Here is a 20656-nt window from a genome sequence, read left to right as displayed (position 1 = left end):
CTACTCTCATTCTAAGTGTCCTCCTATCTCCTTAATGTTCATCTAATAAAACCTGATTTTCTTCACATATCAATTAGAACAATAATTTTCATCAATTTTTTTCTAGATTTACTTACTAATATCCAATGGTGTTGTTTTCAATTCTTTTAGGTTAACAAAAAATGATGTTTTTACAAGAAAAAAAAGCCTTCCAAATACTAAATAAACATCTGTAAATTCGGACATTATTAAATAATTCAGTTCTAAAGACATTTTTCTGTAAAAATAAAGTATGAATTTTTAAGTTTGCTTTTAAATATGCTACCATCACATATTAAGTAAGCTTTTTCTCAAAACTAACTGTCTAAGTGGTAGTTATAATTACAACTTAATTATTAGTTTTGATTAAAAATACTATTAAAATATTAGCCTATTTCAGGACAATAACATTATAGTATTGGGACAGAATATTCAAATATACCAGCAGTCCACAGTACCTTCAAGAAATAATTTAGATAGCAAAGAACGCCCTGAACAATCCCTCAGTCATTCAGTACATCTCAGTCTCTAACCCAATTTGATATGTCATCGTGAAAAATTCAAATGTGTTTACATCTCAAGGAAACAAATTTTGCTCCATGATTTAGCTTGAGCAATTTTAGTTGATGAGTTCAAATGGGTTAACAGTGAGGTAAGGCCACAAAACAAGTAATTCTAGACTACAATAAAAGAAAGACAGTATCTAAGTCAAGAAGAATTAATGCAGACTATTAAAGTCTCCCTTACCTCTCACTGGAATGATAACAGTCGTAAGCATTACATTTACCCCTTATCAAACTAGCTATAAGCTACTCAGTTGGCTATAATAACTAGATACAATTTAACATTCTACTTTGTTAATTATTTTACAAGCATTTCCCACATTTCTATAGAAATGTTACATTTATTATTTTGATGGCTACAATATATTACATTGAGTTAATACGCTTAAATCATTTAACCACAAATTACGAGACCAAAGATCATGAACATCTTTATTCTTCAATATACCACTTTAAGAGTTACCCTGACAAAATAGATTTTTACAGAGAGGGTAAGGGTGAAGAACCATATTACATAATGAAAAGTAAAGCATTTACAAATGTTTTAGCCTAACCAGCAGAATATATGATTATTACTGTCAAATAGTTTAAGGTGTCAGAGAGGGGCAGAACGAGGATCAAAGGGCAAAAATAACAGAAAGACAGTTTTCAGCTCAAAGTGAAGAACATCTTTCAAACTATCAGAATTACTGAACAAGGTAATGGACTACCACATAAAACACTAAGCAGTGCATCTGAAATCATTCAAAAACAAGTTGAATAATACTTGCCAGAGAGTGCAGACTCTTACACTGGATGAGCAATAGGAGTACATAACCTCTTTGTTTCCTTTCACTAAGCACGTTTAAATATTTAATCTCTTGCCATGTTCCCAGAAATGCACTAGGTGCTAAGTATACAAAAGTTGACAAAACAGACATGGCCCCTATGGTTTCTGCAATTACAGTCTAGTAACAACAAACAACAAAACAGGCAAACAAGTAACTACAAATCAAAGTCCTGTGAAGGAAAACAACAAAAACAGAAGACTGGGCATCAAGGTAAGCATCTCAGAGGAAGAATATTTAAGTTATAACCTAAAGAAAGAAGAGCTATTTAGACAAAAAGTGCTCTGGCACAATGGAAAGCCACGGAAGGTTATGAGGAAAATGACATGATCTGATTTTCATTCCTAAAAAATCATTCTGGCTGCTTTGTGGAGAATGAATTGGAAGGGAGAAAACACAAAACCAGGGAAATTAGTTAAGACGGTAGGTAGGAAGGAGCCCCGTTGAGAAATGATGACACACTGGGCAGGGTGAAGTAGATGGATAGAAAGAAGGAGAAGAGTTCAAGATGTAGGCAGGGGGAAACAGGAGCTATAGCACTTGGGTGACAGATTAAATGCAAGGAATGAGGAAAAAGGGAAAGAGAGAAATCAAGGATGACTCTCAGTTTTCTAGCCTGAACAACTAATCAAATGGTGCCACCATTTTCTGAAATGGAAAACCTGGGGGAGAGACGGATTTGGAGTAAAAGGGAAATTAAACTTTAAGTTTCTATGATTTTCTTTAGATCCTTAAAGAAAAAAATTTCTACCAAAAATCACTCATTCTCCATTCTCTGCTCTTTAAAAAGCAGTTTGTGTAAGGGGAGAAATACTATAAAGGAGACTTGGCCAATGAAAAAAAAATTGGAATACAAATGGAAGATTATTTATCAATGTTAAATTTAGTGAAGTCCATAATTGTACAGTGGTTAGTTGTTTTGTTTTGTTTTGTTTTGTTTTGTTTTGTTTTTTAAGCCCTATTCTTAGGAAATACATGTGGATGTACTCAGGGGAAAGTGTCATGACATATGCAACTTATTCTCAAATGCTTGGTGTGTGCAGTGTGTGTGTGTACAAGAGACCATATATATGTACACAGAGGTATATGTACATATGTATATATGCAAGAGAAGAAATAATAAATAGCACAAAATTTTGATAATAGGTGAATCTGGATAAAGATTATTTGGATATTCTTTGTACTATTCTCATTCTTGCAAACTTCCTGTGAGTATGAAAGTATTTCCAAATTTAAAAAAATGTAAGCACTCAATACTATGCTTTTTCATGCTAAAGAATTCTAGTTCTTTTCAACCTATTTTATATATATTTCCCCCAAAACCAGCCATCTAGACTTTTCCATTACCAAGAATAGTGTCCCCATCAGGGAGACAAGAAGCATACACAACAGCTCCACAAGGAGAGAGTATGACAAGAAGTGAGGGCTATAACAACAGTGAGGGCTATAACAACAGGCTTACTGCAATTTGCCATCTCCCATGACCTACAATGTCTATATCTCTCTGGAATGTACTAGTTCCTATGACCTGATCTGTATCAGGCTGCTAGATGACAACTCTTTAGTTTTGTATTTCTATTCTCATGTAATATATAGCAATAAAGCTCACCATAGAATCAGCATGTTCATGTGACACCTGCCTTGGTTAAGTGCTCCTCCTGTATGCTCCCATACATCTCTGGGTATAGCAATTATCACATCATTTTTAACACCATATCCACGTATTCTACTTTAATGTGCAGAAAAAACACTCAATGAAAGCTACTAAGTGAAGAAATGAAAGTTACTGAAAAATCTAAATATGTATAACTGCAGTTTTACTAGAAGGTATTTTCTTTCTTTGCCTTGGACACAGCAGCATGTAGAGAGAGTCTTACTCTAATTCCACAGCAAAGGAGACATAATATCTGGGTATTGCTGATAAAAAACTGAAAATGCCTACTCCTGAAACCAATACTACACTGTATGTTAACTAACTTGAATTAAAAAAAAATAAATTTATAAAAGAAATAAAAATAAAAAAATAAAATTAGCATCACACTTAAAAAAAAAAAGAACTGAAAATGCCAATAACAGTACACACAATCCCCAAATCTTGTCTACTTCAATAACACAATTATAATTTCATAAAATATGATTAACAAAAGGAAAAAAGTATTGTAGGCTGAGGCCTAAGTATCAACCACACCTTAAAATCAAAGTACATTTATATTTTAGCTATACTCGCTACTGGTCAATTGATGCAGGAACACTTCACTGACAACTAAATACACGTCATAATATTCTAGACAGAACTTTGTTCTCTATTATCATAATCTTTAAGTAAAATTATGTAAGGTAAGAATATTCAACTTAATAAACAAATTGAAAACTAATCATTTTACTGTAAAAGGCAGTTTTTCACATGCTACAATTAAACTTGCCAAAGAATATATGATTAAATGATAATATACATAAAGTGTTCCAAAAACAAAATCGTAGAGCAGATATGCATCTTTTAGCAAAATGACTGTATGTTAACATTTCTCTTTTTTTTCTTTCCAGTTTACTTTTTTGAGAGACACAGAAAGGAGAACCAGCAGAGGAGGGGCAGAGAGACAGAGGGACAGAGGATCCGAATCAGGTTCCATGTTGACAGCAGACAGCCCAATGTGGGGCTCAAACTCACAAACTGTGAGATCATGACCTGAGCTGAAATTGGACGCTTAACCCACTGAGCCACCCAGGCACCCAGACTGTATGTTAACATTTCAAAATGTCCCAATTATCAAATGCTAAAATACCATTATGAACTCAGCTTTTGAGTTCAAGCCCCATGTCAGGCTCTGCGCTGATAGCTCCTTTCTCTCTGCCCCTCCCTTGCTTGTGCTCCCTCTCAAAAATAAACAAACATTAAAAAAAAAAATACTTCTGAGCTTGTAAAATCAACAAAACTTAGGTGAGTCCTGGAGGGCTTGATCTTTTAGCACTTAGAGAAGAACTCAGAGATTCAAATCCAAATACAATTTAAACTGTCAGTTTGGGGGGGAGGGGTGGGAGGGAGGGGAGGGTGGGTAATGGGTATTGAGGAAGGCACCTTTTGGGATGAACACTGGGTGTTGTATGGAAACCAATTTGACAATAAACATATATTGGAAAAATAAAAAATAAAAAAAATAAAACTGTCAGTTTGTCTTTCTAGTCCCTTAGGAATTAGCTCTTCCTCTGTTTCAAGCCTGGTACCGTTTAGGTCTACTTGTGGTTGTGTCATGTCTCTCCTGCACTCATGAGAGCTTCCTGATACTTGGCACATTATCCCTATGTGCTGCCCAAAGTCACTGCTCTGGACTCACCTAGAGATGCCCAAATGCTCCAGTCCAATGTGAAGAATGGTAGCAGCCCAGCTCAGCCATTAGACCCTTGGCAATGGTGAATATGTGCCTCTAACCATCCTCTTCTGCCCTCTCCCATTAACGAATGAGAGAATACAATATATCCTACTCAGCTGAGTACTCTGTCTACATCCTTGCTATTTTCCTAGTTCCCTTTAGATTTTCCCAACTCATAGAATATAATGCACATCAATTTTTGATAATTCTCAAATCCATCCTGTCTTCTCCAACACCACATTTCTTAATCTAGATTCTTACCATCGCTAGTCAGTATTCTACTAGCATAAGTTTCCTTAATTCCCTACCTTCAGCTTTTTCCCTTTAATGCATCCTTTATACTTTTCCCAGACTTAATATTCAAAATTATAAATCTGATTATGTCACTCTTCAGTTTAAAATCCTTCAAGGGCACCTGCCTGCCTCAGTCAAAGGAGAATGTGACTCCTGATCTTGGAGAGTCATGGGTTCAAGCCCCATGTTGGGTATAGAGTTTACTTAAATAAACTTAAAAGAATTTAAAAAAATAAAATCTTTCAATGGCTCTCCAAAGAACAAATGCCATAAAACAGTACTAACAACAGTAGCTGGTACCTACTGAGAACTTGTGTACCAGGTATTTATTTGCATTACCTCATTTAAATCCTACAACAATCCTAAATTAGATATCTTTTATTCTTTTTCTAATGTTTATTTATTTGTTTATTTTTTAAGAAAGACAGAACACGGGTGGGAGGGGCAGAAAGAGAGGAAGACACAGACTCTGAAGCAGGCTCCAGGCTCCGAGCTGCCAGCACAGAGCCTGACGTGGGGCACGAACTCACAAACTGGGAGATCATGACCTGAGCCAAAGTTGGACACTCAACCGACTGAGCCACCGAGGTGCCCCAGATATCTTTATTATTCTCATTATGCATATTTAAGGAGATTGAAACTTGGAGAGGGGCACCTGGGTGGCTCAGCTGGTGAAGCATCCGACTCTTCATTTCGGCTCCGGTAATCATCACGGTCTTGGGATTGAACCTTGTGTTGGACTCCACAACCAGCATTAAAAAACAAACAACAACAACAAAAACCAACTTGGAGAAATCACATAATCTGTCCATAGATACACAGATAGTAAGCAAGTGTTTCTTTGCAGCTGCTCTCTCCTACCACTACCCAACAAACCCTGCCTTCCACTCACACCAAACCACCCAAGGATCCATTCCCATACTATGATCTTTCAGGACTCCTTACCAGAGTACACACTACTCCCTCAGCTCAAAATACCACTCTGGTCTACTTTGGGGACTCTCTATGAAGTCTTTTTCCTTTTTTCCTCCAGAGAGGAACTCCTAGGCAGAACATTATAAGCCAAAATGATACACACCCCATGTTCAACTTCAAAACGCTACAATACAGAATGCTCAAATACATTTTCCAAGGTAATTTCCAAGTGAGAATCTAGTACCAGCCTCATAAACCTTAAATTTATGGAAAATTAACAAAAATCAACAATAGAGCAACAGCAAAAGCCAAAAAAATGTACACAATAATCTTGCAAAATATTCACAATATGTACATATTCAATTATTCTGAAATATATGCTAACTAATTCAGTATATAAGCCACTCAAGTTTTAAAGTAATTTCTTCTGTTAATTTGACTTTTTAAAATGTTACAAGCAAGACAAATTGTATCTAAAATCAAAGAAAGAAAACCAAGAAAAAATCAAAAAACTGAAGAGCTCTTCTTTGACTATACCTGAATTCAGAAAATAATGCTTCAATACAAAAGGACTTGTGCTTATGAAACATATTAGATGATACAGAGGTGGTGACCATGGTACCACCTCTGTAGCATCAATACATTAGGCCAGTATCTGCCAGAACATGCAATAATGCTATCAGGAGTCTCACCTGATTATGAACTGATGGTTAAAAACATCTCTTCAAAGTACTATTCAAATCTATTAGCTTACAATTCCCACACTAAAGCTCTCAGTTTTGTCTACTCATAGTCTGAAGCTCCTTCTGTAGTTATCTGCTCTTTAACTGGCATTTGGACACAAAGCACCTAGTGTTACTTTCAAATTTATAATCTCTTCTAGTTCATTAAGAAAATATCCTAAAAGATCATTTCTGGCACTTATCCCAGCAGCAAGACCTCTGCTTCCCTCTATCTTTTCTTGCTTTCCCTTTTATCTTTAGAAATAACATTCTTAATCCTTAAGAAAATTTATTTTACAAAGCATAAATTATATCTTAACAATATCATCTTATAGAAATACTTAGGAAATTGACCTTTAATGGATACACAAAGATTAGTCCATGGTTCGGGTGCTATTCTAGAGTGGCAGACCTAAAACTATTTTGCCATTGGCATTCCTACAGGATACAACCAACATGAATTTCCTATACAATGTTCAGGATTGAGCAGAAGACTTACTTTAAAGGGGCTTTTACGGTGGTTACCAAGGATATCAGAACCTGGCCCAAGGAAACAGTAAAGGGAATGGAGAGGGAAAAGCTCCAACAGCAGGACTTGCCAGCTAATGGAAAATAAGGGATGGAAGAACAAAAGTCAGGATGATTCGCAGGTTTATAATATGAGTAACTGAGTGACTGACAGCATCATTAACCAAGATAGGAAAATGAGGTGAACACAGGTTCTGGAGAAAAACATGTACTTAATTTTTGATGTTGTAACTTTCAGGTTTTCTGTAGACAATCAGGTGGACATTTTCAGTAGCAAACCTAAGGACTGGAGTGTTCAAGAGAAAAACAGGGCTGGGGGAATGAACACAAAAGAGATAATGAAAAATGACACGTGTTCCAAGAAAGCACAACAGAATAAAGAAAAAAGAGGTCAGATTGAAACCCTGGGAAATGAACATTTAGGGATAGGAGTCAGGAGAGACAGCTGAGAAAGAATAGGTTAAGAAAAACAGAAAAGAGTGGTGTCATGAAGGCAAAGGATGAGAGGGTGTTATAAATATGGGCATGATCATCAAAAAGGTTCACACTAGACTTAACAAGTGGGAACCACATCCAAGAACAGATACAATCTCAGTAAGTAGAGGAACCAAGAGTAAAAACACTGTTTTTACAGTGGTGGAATGGCTCAAACAAGCAAGGCAAAAAAGGAAAAGTATGAACTGTGTTTGGAACAGAATGTAGAGAGTTTTGCTATAATGAACAGTTCATGTAGCACAAGAGAAGAAAGGAAGTCTGGTCCAAACGCTTGGCATTCCAGATTGCATTCTATTTTGGATTTTATTCCATGAACAGGAAAAAGAAAGACTGGTACTTTTTTTCTTCTTTCAAAGACAACGAATCGAATCTGCTGGCAGTATTCATGATGAACTGGAATGACAAGACAGTTAAGGCAAGACAGCTACTAAATAGTCTAAAATTATCTAGGGCCTGAAAGAGGTTAGTAGTAGCCAAAGTAAGAATTAAGGAGTACATGAAAGACAGAACTCCCAAGGTGTCCTAGATATTCCACTATTACTATACTCATCATATATCACAATAATTCGTGGACTGAGGCCTTACCTTATTCAGCCTCTCATCACTAGTACTAACAAATCAGGTACATGGGAAGTGACCAAAAAAATGTTTGTTGAATTATAATAAAACTCAGTAATGATAAGATACAAAAGTGAGACTTAAGGATACTATAGAGAAACCAAAGATGGTGCTACAGAAAATACTAACATAGAAGTCAAAATCTGGCTAGAGAATGAGTTTAAGATACATTTAGGGTAGGGGCACCTGGGTGGTTCAGTTAGCTAAGCATCCACCTCTTGATTTCAGCTCAGGTCATGATCTCAGTTTATGGGTTCACCCCTCATTGGGCTCTGCACTGATCGTGCGGAGCCTGCTTGGGATTGGGTCTCTCCTTCTCTCTGCCCCTCCTCTACTTGTTCTTTCTCTCTCTCTCTCTCTCAAAATAAATAAATATTAAAATTTTTAGTTAAAATTTTTTTTTAAAAGTAGGTCAATGGTTTAAAAAGTGTATGCCTGTGTGGCTGAGTTAGTTAAGTGCCCAACTTTGCCTCAGGTCATGATCTCACAGTTTGTGGGTTCAAGCCCCACATTGGGCTCTGTGCTAGCAGTGCAGACCCTGCTTTGGAGTCTCTCTCTCTCTCCCTCTCTCTGCCCCTCCCCCACTTGTGCACGCACATGCCCTCTCTCTCAAAAATACATAAATAAACTTAAAAAAAAAGGTGGGTCAATGTTGAATAATCGTTTGCTTTACTCAAACATTCATTCAACAAAAATTTCTTGAGTGACTGTAAGTTTAATGGTGAGGCAAGGGAGACCAGCCATGAAAGCAAATAGAGGAAAATACAGCAAATACTAAAACAAAATAACTGCAAAATGTTACAGGAACACAGGTAACAGAGAATATAATGAAGGTGGGTTAGAAGAGACATGATGAAAATATGCCTAGACGTTTTCCTAGAAGAGGAGACTTTTATTTGGGTTTCTAAAAAGATGAAGTGATTTAACAAGGTAGCTAAGTAGTTACATGGCATTCGGGGGGTGGGGGGGAGGGGGGGAGGAATATTATGTGCAAAAGCACAGAGATGTCAAAGAGTTTCTCATATTCATGGAACCATGATAAAAGATGAAGACCACAACACATGGAGGACTTTCTTCTGTACACTGACAGCAAATTTGACCATTATCCTGTGGTAAGAAACATCAGATGTGCATTAGAACCTAGCAAGGAGCACTCCAAATCCCCTAAAGCAGAATGCAGGTACAGGCAGGAGGTGGGCAAGAAGCAAAAGAAGAAGAAAAAAAAAAAAAAAAAAAAAAGGTGTCTAACTTACATAGACAACAGAAAGCCACAGAAGATTTTTAAAGCAACAATAAAACATGATCAGATCTGTGTTTCAGAAACTCAAAAGTCAGTAGTATAGATAAGCGGCTAATGGAAGAAAATCTGGAGGAAGACCAATGAAGAAGATTTAAAAGCAACTGCAGTAATGCTTCAGCACTAAATATTGACAACTACTTACTCAAACATAAATGAACCACAAAAAGAGGCACATAAAATAATGTAACTGTAATATGGGCTTCCAACCTAAGTTTCTAAACTCATCTCAAACATCAACTCAATAATCAGAAGCAATTACAGTAAAAGTGCAGTCAGGTACATTAGAAAAAAAGGAAAAAGAATGGCCATCAAATCTTTCCCTTAAAAGTACTTAAGAAATTTTTTTTAATTAATTTTTTCCCTTTTTTAAAAAGGTATTTCACAGTAAAACTACTATAACAGAGATTTAGAACCACAGGGCAAGCACTGTGCAAAACTGCTGAGGACAATAAACAGGAAGAAGTTACCAAACAAAAGAAGGTTAGCAAAAAAAAATAATAAAAAATAAAAAAAGACCATTTAACCCATTTCCTAATAATCCATTAAAAATTTTGTTACATATAAAAACTACAGTTTTGAACTGATAAAAAATTCAACAAATTGGAGGTATGGGGATGTTCTTTAACACCTCTCCCCACTAGCCACTGTCTTAATTTGAAAGAAATAGGTTAATACATAAGGACATATATATGATAATGATAGACTCTGGGTTCACAGATTAGGATTGAATTAATTTATTTTTCAAAGAAATCGCTCCTTTAATTCTTCTCTATTAGGTCATTCCATAAGCTATAAATATTTTTGTATTTATACAAATATACTAGAAAAGCACTCATCTTTTAAGGAAATAACAATTCCTTGACTCCACATCCCCTGTAGTTATCACCCTGTTTTTTCCTCATCTTCAATTTACAGCAAACTCCTTGAAACCAACTCCCTTCCTACAGTTCTCTCTTAAACTCACTCCAATAAAGTTTTCATGACCACCAAGAACTTGTTACAGTCACCAATGATTTTCATATTGCTAAATCTAACAGTGACATCCTTGTCCTGAATCTAATAAGATCTACCATAGCTGTTCACTTACTCCCTCCTTAAAACATTTACTTGGCTTCAGGAATACCATTCACTCTTAATTCCCCTCCTTCCTCATGGAATGCTTCTTACTTTCCTTTGCTAGCTCTGGCTGTCCTTCCCTCTCTCTCTCTCTTTCCGAGTCAACTTTACAGGACCCTAAAGCAAAATCTTTGGGTTTCTTCTACAGCCACACTCTCTCCCTAGATTATCTTAATCAGTTCTCAGGGTATTAAATACTATCTCCATGTCCATGACTTAAAATTTTTATCTCCAGGGGCTCCTGGGTGGCTCAGTCGGTTAAGAGTCCGACTCTTGATTTTGGCTCAGGTCATGGTCTCGTGGTTCACAGGTTCAAGCCCCACATCGGGCTCTGCATTGACAGTGTGGGGCCTGCTTGGGATTCTCTTTCTCCCTCTCTCTCTGCCCCTCTCTGCCTCCCACCCTTCTTCCCTTCTTCCCTCCCTCCCTCCCTCCCTCCCTCCCTCTCTAAATAAATAAATAAATAAATAAATAAATAAATAAATAAATATTTTTTATCTCCAGCCCAGACCTCTGCCCTGAACTGCAGACTCATGTATACCTTGTCTGGACAGTATCTCCACTTGGATTGCTAACTTAACATAACCAAAGTTAAACTATTTCCCATTTGCTTCTCCTGAAGTCTTCACCATCTTGGCAAATGGCAGCTCCATTTTTTCCAGTTAGTCAGGAAAAAAACAATGAACAGACACATCCAATCCACCATCAAATTCTGTTGGCTTTGATTTCAAAATGTATACAGACTGTAAGCACTTCTCTCAATTCCTGTCTAAAATCGCTATCATCTCCCACTCTGGATTGCTGCTGGAGCGTGCTGAATGATCTCATTATACCCACCCTCAGACATTCTCTACATAACTGTTGAGAGGTCTATTTAAAACAAGTCAAAACTCTTTAAATGCTTCCCACCTTCAGAGTAAAAGCCAAAGTCCTACTGGCCTACAAGGCCATATATCATCTACCATGCACACCTCTCCCAGCACCCTCTATGGCCCCCCACCTCATCTTTCACCAATCATTCCCCCCCAATGCCTCCGCTGATCTACTTGCCACTCCTCAAACAAGACAAGCATGCTTCAGACACGAGACATCTGCACTTGCTTCATCTTCCTCAACTACTCTCTCCCCTAATAGCTGCACAGTTAGATCATCACAATCTCACTTCTTCCATGTTTCTGCTCAAATACCATTCATCACCGCAGCCTTCTCTAACCATCTTACATAAAATAGCAGCATCCTGGGGCGCCTTGATGGCTCAGTCGGTTAAGCCTCCCACTCTTGATTTCAGCTTAGGTCATGATCTCAGTTTGTGAGATCGAGCCCCATGTCAGGCTCTGTGCTAACAGTATGGAGCTTGCTTGGGATTCTCTCTCCCCATCTCCCCTGCTCACCTCCCCCTCAAATAAATAAATAAACATTAAAAAAAATTTTAATAAAAAAAAAAACAGCAGCATCCTCCTTACACGGTCTCTCTGCCTTATTCTGCTTTGCTTTTCTCCACAGTAGTATAATAGCTGACATATTACATATACACTTGTTTATTTTCTGTATCTTGTCATTAGAATGAAAGTTGCACAAGGGCAGAAAAGGCATTTTCTTCACTGCACTATTATTAGCAAGTGCTCAGTGGGTATTTCTTGAATGGATGGATGGCATGAATCAGGAAAATCTAGACTGGTCTCAAAGATTGGGTTGAGCAAATTTACACTGTGGAACTTCTCAAGTCTTGGAAAAATGTTGACTGCAAAAGTGACTATGAAATGAAGAAAATAAACCCTAGAAAAAAATGTAAAATAAGAATAAAAGGAAGAGTAAGGAAAAAAAAAATGGCCATCTCTGCCTCCCCACTCTCTGTAAAGAAATATTACCAGGCTATGTTTCCTATAACCTGGCCTATCAACTCAGATCAAAGTATCACCAGACCCATCCTACACTTAAACAGCTGTTACGAATAGTTCCTGCTTTTCTAAACTATGGTTGTCAGAGAAAAGTGTAACTGCCAACCATAACACTGTCTGCCAAGACATAATGGTCAGCGAAAGCTCTCAAATTTCCCCAAAGCACTCAGGCTGCAACCAAATATCATTAATATGATGACAACAACAATTCAAAGTACCTTCTGGTGTCTGCCTATCTTAGTTGTCCCTAGTGTATTCACTAGGGGGTCAGTCATCAAAGACTGTGTTATCTTGATATGGTGGGGAGAAGGGTATGGGGGAGGAAGGAAGGGGGGAAGGGAGAGAAAGAAACAGAGAGAAAAGGAGGAGAGGGAGAGAGAGAGAGGGAATGAATGAGAATTAATTCAAAGAAACATGACCTACATTTATTTTTTGTATTTTACAGAGATGTAGATTGCCAGGGAATAAAAAGCATCTACTAAGCTACAAAGGTATCACCATTACAGAAGGACCAAAACCCTGAGACATCCAGCATTCCTTAGCTAAAGAGCTGTCTTGCATTTCCCATCCCCACACACAGAACTGAAGATATAGGGCAGGAGGCCATGCCAAATTGGACAGTTGGGAACAGTGATTGTGGAGAGGAGGGCAGTAACAACTAAAGTAAGGCAGGGAAGAGAAAAGTAATTAGCCATTTTTTTTTTCTCTTTTCCCCTTCCCATCATACTTACCAAGTATAAAAACCAGCCAGATGAAAACTGGGAAGAAAAAAGCAGCAAGTTAAGAATAAGGATGCTTTGAAGCAAATAATAGCAGAAGAAATCAAGTACAAATTCCTTTCCTAAGTGGCTCTTTGAAAACCAATCATATGAAATGTTAGGAAATGACCAAGGAAATTTAAAACAAGCCCCCACACCTTAGATAACTATAAAACAGTACAAAGAGAACAAAGATTATTAATTATTTGGAATGATGATCCTGGAGCATTTTTAAGATCAACAATCCTCAAAGATGGTCCAACAATCAAACTGATCAACATGGAAAAGTAAACAGGTGAAAAACTTCAGCTTTCATGAATCCAGTCTTTAAGAATCCTCTGGCTTCTCTGGGGCACCTGGGTGGCTCAGTTGGTTGGGCGATCGACTTTGGCTCAGGTCATGATCTCGCAGTGAGTTGAGCCCCGTGTCAGCTCTGTGCTGACAGCTCAGAGCCTGGAGCCTACTTCAGATTCTGTGTCTCCCCCTCTCTCTACCCCTGCTCATGCTCTGTGTCTATCAATAACATACAAATGTTAAAAAAAATGTTTTAATAAAAATAAAAATAGTAATAATCCTCTGGCTTCTCGAGGGGAAAGTAGGCAATGGGTATTGAGGAGGGCACTTGTTAGGGTGAGCACTGGGTGTTGTATGGAAACCAATTTATCAAGAAAGAAGGAAAGAAAGAAAGAAAGAAGAGAAAAGAAAAGAAAAGAAAAGAAAAGAAAAGAAAAGAAAAGAAAAGAAAAGAAAAGAAAAGAAAATCCTCTGGCTTCTCAATGGTTTCAAATCTCAAAACAACCAATCAGAAGTCTTGAAAGTCAGAGGAGTAACTCTGGGGGCATGCAAAAAAAGCAATCAACTCAGCAGAGAAGAAATGAAATGTCACGTATTATACCTAACATACTGATTTGTCAATCGACTTAAAAAGAAAGGAGGGTTCGGATTGGTTGCTCTCAATAGGCTGAGTCATGTCCCAGCATCAGCACCAGTAGCAGGCAGATGTTAGAAGCTAAAAGAAGCAGGAGACCATAGGATACTCTGAGAAAGTGTGGAAGGAAAAAGTGGGTAGCAAAGTAAAGACAACTTAGCTCTATATAACCGCTGGTCATCAGCATATCACAGTGGGACACAACAACCAGAATTGTTTGTAGCCTGAAGTGGCACTTTGTATTTACTTTTGTGCTAATACTTCCCTCTCCGTAACACTCCTCCCCCATCTGGCACTGATGGGTCTCCCTGCTCCTCCCTGGCAGTTGTCACTTTCTAGAGCTCCTCTTCCTCCATCCATTCTTTGATTTAGGTGATTTGGTGTTTCCCACCCCCACTTCAGTCTCCTGCCCTCTTCCTGTATTAGTTCATCCTGTATTAGTTCATGCCTTCTACTCAGTCCCTGTCCTTGAAAAGTACACAATCCAGTGGCGGAGGTAGATGCGTCACTAGATTAGATGCAAATACATCACAGTCAATGCCATAAAAGAAATATGACAAAGTGTTTGAAGCACATATTCATCTGTCATTACCCTACTGCATATCTTCCAAATCAACACTCCAGCTTCCTACTCTCTTGTAAATCAGTTACTAAGTCCTGAATCTTTCCATAAAATCTCCTGATCTCCAAATCCACTTTGCAGTTCAGGCTTTATTTCTCCTATGACCTATTGCAACCACTTCCTATCAGAAACACAATTCAATATATTTCCACACCGCCACATCAGCCAACTCCCTAAAAGACAAACCCTATCATCCCCTTACTTTGAAACATCTAATATCATTCCAATGCCTATGAGATAAAGTTCGAATCCTTAGCACAAAAAATAAGATAATACACTTCTCAAACACACCCTTTTAAAGGTAGACAGACTAAGCTCCAGTTCCACTGCTTACTAGCTGTGTTACCTTTGGCAGGTCACTTTACCTCTCTAAGCTTCCTCATTTGCAAAGTGAGGATATGAAGAACCTACCTCTTACAGTTGTTACCGGAATCAAGAAAGCAACTCCAAGCCAAGTACCACAACAGTAGCCAGCATTCAACCAATGTTAACTATTACCCTGGGATATCTCATCTATCTAGCATGTCTCACTCCCCAAAGGATGCAGATAACCAAAGTTTTACTCTCATATATTTTACAATGATTAACAAACAGTAAGAGTTAAATCAGAAATGACCTTCTGGTTAACCATGACCTAACAGAAACTTCATTTAACCAAAATACACTTTCCTAAAATTTTTGCTTTGTCAAAATTTACTATAACTTATTTAGAAACAAGTACCCATTTACAAAAAACAAAACAAAATAAAAAACTAGCTTTGTTTTGTTTCCTATTCAAGTTCAGGAAGAAAAAAAAAGCTGCAACTTACCAATAGAAACTCACTTAGAGATTTTTAAGAATGTGATTCTCTATAGTATTAAACCACATAAACTAAATTCAATCTCAACTGCATGTATAATTTTCTAAAGATATACACATGTAACAAAACAAACTCAAGAAGCTTAAGAAAATACAAGTGTGCATCAGATGATGGAGTGACATTCATTCTCAGACTTCACAATCAAAAGATGAAATCACGAAAATTTTTTGTAAGTCAGTGATTTTTAATAATTTTCAAAACTGCTGGGACGCCTGGGTGGCTCAGTCAGTTGGGCATACGATTTCGGCTCAGGTCATGATCTCGCGATTTGTGAGTTTGAGCCCCACATCGGGCTCTGTGCTGACAGCTCAGAGCCTGGAGCCTGCTTTGGATTCTGTGTCTCTCCCTCTCTCTGCCCCTCCCATGCTCTTGCTCTGTCTCTCTATAATAAATAAATGTTAAAAAAAATTTTTTTAAATAATAATAATTTTAAAAACTGCCAAATTCACAATAATAACAAAACAGATCAGAAACATTTTAGGAGACTCATATTTATGATGTTAAGTGGTAATGAAAATCGGTAAAAAGATTCCAATAAACTTATGGGCAAAGGACAAACAATTCATACACTTGATCTTAGCCAAAAGGCCGAGAAGCAATTCAAACAATTCATACAAAGGAGAAAGTAAAACCAGAAAAATACTGCATTTGCTTTTCTATTGTGAATAGTTATGTTAGGCAGTAGACAGATGTTAAGCAGTAGGTAGTCTTACACCTATTTAAAAAAAAAAAAAACTTTTAAAACAAAAACCTATAAAAGTATGACAAAACTGGTCAACTAAACAGCAAGAGGCAATGTAAATCAATTAAAAAAAAAAAAAAAACCTTTCATGGCACTTGGGTGGCTCAGTCTCTTAAGCATCTGACTTCAGCTCAGGTCATTATCTCAGGGTTTGTGAGTTCGAGTCCCATGTTGGGCTCCATGCTGATAGTGCTTCATGCTGACAGTGTAGGGCCTGCTTGGGATTCTCTCTCTCCCTCTCTCTCTGCCTCTCCCCCATCTTCTCTCTTTCTTTCTTTCTCTCTCAAAATAAATAAACTTTTAAAAAGTAAAAATAATAAATAAATAAATCTTTCAGAAATAAATTCGGCAATATTTTCCAAAAGTGACAAAAACTTTCAGACCCTCTGACCTTGTAATTCACCCTCCTGGGTCTTTAGCCTAAAGGAAAGAAGCAAAACATAGCACAGCTATATGATAACTGTTTTACTTGCAAAGCAAGAAATAACTTGGATGTGCAACTAGTATAAATAAGTAACTCAATTCACTGCAACATTGTAAAATTTAAATGTGCAAAAATTATAGCAAAAATAAAACATTAAATATGAAAGCAATATTAAACATTACGCTTTGATTATAGTATAAAATCACATATATATGGTGAAAAATAAAAAATAAACGTTTATTTTTTTTATTTCTTTCATCATTAAGTTGTTTGTAAAATAAAAATCCTATTGGAATTGATCAGGCCCACTACAGTAAGTACACATTTCAGAAGCCTAAAACCACAAGCATCAATTTTTTTCCCAAAAAACCTATCACATAGACGAGTAATCAGATAGGCTCTTCTCACATACAGACTAGCCACACATGTAATTTTAGCCATGCTATTAGCCATCTGTAACCTTATTATATTAAAATCTCATTTTACCATCAAAACGTAACTGTATGAGGAATCTCCATATGGTGAGCAGAAGCCGCTTGTTATGGGGCATCTGGAGAGAGAGCCCCAAGCACTGAGGTTAAAAACTATCCAGCCAAGCAGAGTAGTGAAGGTTAGGTTTCTCCTCTATCCCCAAATGAATTATCATGTTTCTCACCACTCAAGGGCTCTAAGTTTCTAAGAGTGGCAGCTAAGCATTCAAGGAGGGAGAAAATATAAGCCGATTTGTTCTCCTTCTGAAAAATTGGCAGCTTCCTCATTTTCCCCCTAAAGCACCATGAAGGAATGAAAAATACACAAGCATGAGGTCTGAGGATGTGGGGTCCCAGTGACTCTAAACAACCTAAATAAGACACTTGCCCTTTCGAGCATCAGTTGTTTAATGGGTAAAATTTTTTAAGCTGAAGCGAATAATTCTTTAATTCTTTCAAGTTCAACATTCTATTAATAGACCCCCTTTACTAATACATGTCTATGCCTCTCAAAACCTTCCACTCAAAATTGTAGAACAATTATTAAGACTTATAATTAGGAAACTGAGAGCAAAGGTAAAATACACAAATAGTCAAAAGGCTCGAATTGTATCCCAGCTCTGTCCTTTTCTACCTGCAAGACCTGGGGCAAATCACTTTGCCTCAAAATAAACTCTTAAAATCAAAGAAGCAGGAATCCTTACTGGCCATGCCTTTTTTAGTCTTGCATTATAAAATGTATTGGTTTTTTGCTGTCATCACTAGGATTTCATTCCCAATCAGCAACAATTTTGACTGTCTTCATGGAAATTTAAAGGTATCTTATGCATTCATCTTTTCCATGTTTTCCGATATTGAAAGAGATCGTTCACAAAGTCTGCCTATCTTAAACTTACATTTAAGATCAAGAGCATTCCTCAAAAATGTAATCAATAAATAGTTTTTGAGTACCTGTGCCACATAACAGTAAATGTTAGCATTGAAGGAACCCAAAGGTCTGACGGAGACAGACATAAAAACAAATTATTACTAACTGACAGATGCGAAACGAAGAATGCATGATGTAGTACTGGATCGGTCAAGACAGGGGGATAAGATTTCTGGACCATTTTCAGAGGTGATGTTTTCGGTAGATCTTGAAGAGCAAATTGTTTACTAAGCAGAGAAGAAGTCTCAATAGAGAGAACAGTGTAAAACCACAAAGGAAGATGTCATCTTCAGAGAACTCTTAAGTAGTGTCTGTATGCAGAGGAGAGCAAAATGGCAGAAATGAAATTAGAAACGTTCACAAGTTATCAGAAATCTCAAAGGACTTTGACTTTTATCAAATACAGATTATGTACAGTCACTGACGGACTTTTACACAGGGAATCAAAGTCCCCTTCTATTTAGCATACAAAGGAGTTGAGTTGGCAACAAACAAAAAAATGCAGGTCTCGATATGGAAATATAGAATAAATGGCTGTTGTTTTAAATGAAGAGTGCCTGCTCTCAGGATGGCTTCTAGCAGTTTCTTACCATGAAGTTTCTTTACACGGAAGTAAAAGAATATGAATTGTGGCTAAAAGGTTCTTAAGAAAGTGTGTGTGTTTTGCCTAAAGAGAATACTAAAGAAAATAACCAAATAACACTAAAGAGCTTTAATAAATCTCAAGAGGCAAACCGTAATAATGTCTGAGAAGACTAAGTACAGGCAAAACATTCAAGAATGTTTAAATCTTTACCTTATACTGATTGCAGATAAAACCAAGTTTTGTGCAGGAGGAGGGTATCTTAAATTCCTTTTGGTTAAAGAGCTGTCCCCACCAAAATCTTTAGTCTACAAGAGGATTTTTTTGTGTGTGTGACTGGCAAAATTAGTTCCATTATATTTTAATTCTCAGGAGAAAAAGAAAAAAGGAATGCTTTTTCAAATGGCTATTCTGAAAGGTCTGAAGCTCAATTCAGCTCACCAATGAGAGTGAAATATCCACATTTCAATCTGTGACCACGAAGAGTCCCTGCATCAGTAATTGCCACACGGCTAAGGCCTAGTGTTGGAACAGCAAGCCTAATTGGCTGGGTAGCCTACAAAGATGAATTTGCAATTATTGAAATTCAAACTCAAGCTTAGCCACTAACGACTACCTCAAAGGAGTCATTCTTCCTTTTACTTTGATAAAAAAAAAAATAGGTACATAAAAAACATATACATATATATATGTATATGTACGTATGTATGTATAAAAACAGCAGATGTCAAAAGGAGAGAGAAGCAGCATCTGAACCCATGGCAATGGTGTGGTCCATCAAAGTTTGATCTAAGGATGTGTTTTAAGGTGTGTCTTTGTTTTGGCCCAGCAATTAAAAAAACAAACAACAACAACAAAAAAAACCCCAACAGTCATTCGGGGCACCCGGGTACTTTCCCCCTGTCAACCCTCGCGAGCATCCTGGCTCTGAAATCACTGGGTAACTTGGCCTCGCCCTGATTTCTCCTAAGAGAAAGGCGCACCCCCAGCGCCTGAGGCCCCGTGCCCGCCTGTCACAGCCCGCGGGGTGGGGAGCGTCCGGCCTCTACCCTCCACGCTCGCCCCTCCTCAGGCGGCTTGCGGGGAACTCGAGACGATGCCGGGAGGGCGGGAGGCCTGAGAGTGTCACAGCCTCACCCTAGGTGCCTGGGCCCGAGACTCGCCGCGCCCCCCGCCCAGGGCTGTCGCGGACGCCCGCCCCGCCCCGACTCCGGTCCCGGCTCCCGCCCGACCCCGACTCTCACCGTGCGGAGGTCACGCTGCCTCCCCGGCCGCGGCCCGGCTGCGGGTCGCCCAGTGACCTACGGGCCCAAGGACCGCAGGTGAGGCGAGGGACCGCCCGTCACATCCCCGCCGGCCCCGCAGCCAAACCTGCAGCAGCCAGCATCGCGTCCGCGGCCTGAGGTAGCGCCTGACTCGAGAGACACCGCGCCCCCTCCCTTGGCCGGCACCCGCCTGGACTCCGCCCTCCAGGGCCCGCGCACCGCGCGCGCGCAGCCCCGCCCCCCGGGACCCGCGTGCGCAGGCGCGAGCCTCACGGGGCCAGGCCCCGCCTTCAGATCCGCCCCCGCCGCCCGACTCCGGCCTCAGCCCACCCCTAGCCCCGCCTCCACCCCGCGCCAGAAATCCCCAGGCTCCGCCTTCACTTCGGGACCGCCCCTCTCCACTGACCTTGCTTC

General features: G+C 38.5%; 1 protein-coding gene across 3 annotated transcripts in view; it reads right to left on the bottom strand.

Annotated features, from left to right (window-relative positions):
• The window catches only part of CCSER2 (coiled-coil serine rich protein 2), a 196388-nt gene extending 175933 nt beyond the window's left edge, over positions 1-20455 (bottom strand). The window contains exon 1 of one of the 3 annotated variants that reach the window (XM_047825698.1): positions 20222-20455. The gene's annotated coding sequence lies outside the window, so the exon portion shown is untranslated. The remainder of the gene's footprint in view (positions 1-20221) is intronic. The other 2 variants (XM_047825694.1, XM_047825696.1) reach the window with 2 other exon arrangements.
• Positions 20456-20656: the final 201 nt, after the last annotated feature.

Source organism: Prionailurus viverrinus, chromosome D2, assembly GCF_022837055.1.
Source record: "Prionailurus viverrinus isolate Anna chromosome D2, UM_Priviv_1.0, whole genome shotgun sequence".
In the NCBI taxonomy this organism is placed as follows: Eukaryota; Metazoa; Chordata; class Mammalia; order Carnivora; family Felidae; genus Prionailurus; species Prionailurus viverrinus.
Note: the sequence above shows the minus strand (reverse complement) of the source record. Positions and strands in the feature narration are given on the sequence as shown.